Raw genomic sequence first — 3,315 nt, 5'->3', positions numbered from 1 at the left:
CTTCAGCGGCGATGTGGGCGACTGCTCGCCACTTGATCTCTGCCAGCGTCCTGAGTCGATTCATTATCAAAGAATCGCTAAAAGGCCCTGACCTTATCCCCTTTACAAAGGCATGTACTATTAATGCCTCGTCCTGGGTGTGGAGTTGTACCACCAACGCTCCAAATCGATTTAGGAAGTCCTTCACAGATTCCCCCTGGTTCTGAATCACCCCAAAGAGGTCAAAAGGAATAGGGGGTGGTGCTTGATTCACCATGAATTGTTCCCTAAACAATGTGGAGAACTGGTCAAAAGTGGTTATGAGGCCGTTGGGTAGGCCAATAAATCACTTCAGTGTTGTGCCTAAAAGTGTGCCTACGAACAGTTTGCAATGTGCGACATCTATGCCTCCTAGAATCATCGTCTAGGCCTCAAAGGCTGCAAGGTGGACGCCCAGATCTTCGGCACCAGTGAAGGTGATCTTAGGCGTCATCATGTTTTTTGGCACGATTGCGTCTAAGATCTCTTGTGAGAAAGACATTGTGTGGGCCCTATTATGGACAGGTGGGTACTGATCACCCACAGCGCGCTGCCAATTCCTGTGCAGTTCTTCATTAGTTCTACATAGTTCCTCATTAGTTGCTCGTGACGCATCCAACTCAGTCCTGAACTGGTCTTGGTTTTGAACCTGCTCAACCCTGGTTGCCGCCACTGTCTCTTGGAGAGCTGTGATGATCTCCATAAGCTGTTGGGTTATGGGGGGCATCGACCTCTTCAGATCCTGTAAGACCACTTTGTCGAGTATTTCTCATGTCTTCCGATTGCCTTGTTTACCAATGTGGATGGGACCTAGTTTTATCGGGCCCCACGGTGGGCGCCAAATGTTCTTGCTGGTTGACTTGGTCGCCGGTTGACTCCGATGACTGGTTTAGGCTCCGCCTCTCTCCTCTGGAATCTGCACTTCTCTAGGTCGTTGGAGGCTTTACCTGTAAAGACAAAGGGTGCCCTTACAGTTGTTTGTACTCCGACGCTCAAGTCAGTAAGGGCTTATCAAAGAATAAGAAACAACTAGTTTCAGTATTCAAAAAGTGTATTCAGAATTGCGTCCCTTCACCTGGGATCTTAAGCCCCTTTTATAGAGTATCACTAGGTTACCACTGACAAACACCTTCCCTCACGAGCATCCTATCTCTAGTGAGGGTATATTCAATAAAAATAATTCTTGTTACAATATGCGTAATCTTAACAACACAATTGCGTAGAATTCTATCTCCTTGGAGTGCAACAAACCCTAACAGAATAACCATATGGGCATCCATGAAGGCAACCACCCTTGGGGTCCAAGCCGTTTCAAATATGTTTGTCTGCTTTTTCGTATAGCATATGAAATGACTTCAGAGAGAATAAAATTTCAACTGGGAACATTATCTTTTATCTTTTACCTTTAAGGTGTAGACCGCAAGTAATTACGAATGCATGCTCCTATCTTTAAGGTTATATCATGCAACAAACAACTAATTGTGACCCCCCCGTACCATGCATGCATAACGTTCCATAAACCCTAACGCACTTGGGCTTGGGCTTACACATGATGCTTTTCTTATGCGGGGTCTAATGTGCTAAATGCACCCATAGATCCCTTGACACCCTTCGTTGGCCAACCAAGCTTTATACACGAGGAATTATATCGAATGCATGAATATGGGCTATTGCACAAGTACCTGATTACAAACGCGTGACCCATCACACTTACCATAGACCTGGACATGCTAAGTACACCTCTAGGCCCATTTAATGACTTTACCTTAGCAATTCATAAAGGATTATCCTATATGCATGTATGAGAGTCAATATTTACATATACCTGGGGCCTAGTCACGAGGCCAAGGAAACCCCTATGCTGAGCGGACCTGTTTGAGGGAAATGCCGAAGTCTGACTGACGAGCTTTGAGCGCTACGAGTTCTGGTTTAGTACAATTTCCTTTAATTTTTTTTTTACCATTACTAGTTTCTGTTTATTTTTGTGTCAGTTTTTATTTTATTTTATTTTTTCTTAGTATTTTTTTTATTTTAAGTAAGTTTTTATTTTTTTACTTTGTATTTTTTATTTTTTTATTTTTTGTGAATATTTTTTTTATTTTGTCTTCAAATTTATTTATTTATTTATTTTTATTTTTTTAAATATACTCTGTTTTTTCCCCACTAACATTTTTCAGGAAGAAAGCAACATGGCAGAAGAACAAGCACTATTCCCTAGGAGGACACTTGGAGATTATGTCATGTGCCAAGGGCCAGGGCATTTTTCTAGTATTGCAATACCTGCTACCGTCAAGGCCTTGAAAATAGATCCTAATTTTCTCACTCTCATTAGTGCCCATCAATTCACAACAATGGAACATGAGGATCCATATTCATATTTGGATATATTTTATAAATTTGTGGGAGGAATGGGCTTTAAATCAGAGGATGTTGAAAATGTTTATATGCTCTTATTTTCTTTTTCATTGGCAGGAAAGGCTAAAGAATGACTCAAATCACTTCCAAATCAGAGCATCACTAGATGGGAGGAGGTAGAGGTAAAATTTCTACAAAGGTTTTTTCCAATTTCTCGCTACATCAAAGCAAAGCCTGAAATTTCTATGTTCAGACAAGGAGCAAATGAAGTCTTCTTTGAGACATGGGAAATATTCAAGATGATATTGAGAAAATGCCCAAATCATGGGTTTGAAGAAATTGCTCAACTAAGCATATTCCTTAATGGTCTCAGATATGAATCAAAGATGCTCCTAGATGCTGCAGTTAGTGGCACAATGGTTCTTGATGTAGGCATCGACTTATTATTGATGCCTTTGGCATCGACTGATTATTGATGCCTTTGGCATCGAATGATTATTAAACCCAACATGACAGACGAGGTATTCAAAAGAAAGGGTTGTTAGAAGATGCACTCTTGGCTCACCATAAGATTCTAAGACAACAGATTGAGCAACTAACTGCACAAATGTCTAAATTGCCCCAACAATTATATGTTGTTCATTCATCTCAAAGCCAGAGTCAATCAATCAGGTGTGATTTTTGTGGAGGTGATCATCCTAATGGTCATTATTCTTATCAGAACAATTCACCAACTAGAGGATCCATCCATGCTTGAAAGAATGAGTAAAGTTGAAGACGCCCTGACAAAGCTTGTGATAATGAAAGAAAATAGCATGGCAATGATTAGGAATATAGAGATCTAGATGAGACAAGTGGACCAACATATTGTAGAGATAAAAAGTGTCTAGTTTTCAGTCAATAGCCAATCTAATCCAAAAGAGCATTGTTATAATGTAGTGA

General features: G+C 40.5%; 1 non-coding gene across 1 annotated transcript; it reads right to left on the bottom strand.

Moving 5' to 3' along the window:
* Positions 1-2,604: 2,604 nt before the first annotated feature.
* Positions 2,605-2,704, bottom strand: LOC137827365 (small nucleolar RNA R71). The gene has a single exon (XR_011083745.1). It is a non-coding gene; the product is annotated as a small nucleolar RNA R71 (small nucleolar RNA).
* Between the last annotated feature and the right edge of the window lie 611 nt (positions 2,705-3,315).

The sequence above is a fragment of the Phaseolus vulgaris genome, chromosome 8 (assembly GCF_051622355.1).
Source record: "Phaseolus vulgaris cultivar YP4 chromosome 8, ASM5162235v1, whole genome shotgun sequence".
NCBI classification, from domain to species: domain Eukaryota; kingdom Viridiplantae; phylum Streptophyta; class Magnoliopsida; order Fabales; family Fabaceae; genus Phaseolus; species Phaseolus vulgaris.
This window is presented reverse-complemented; position numbering and strand designations above follow the sequence as displayed.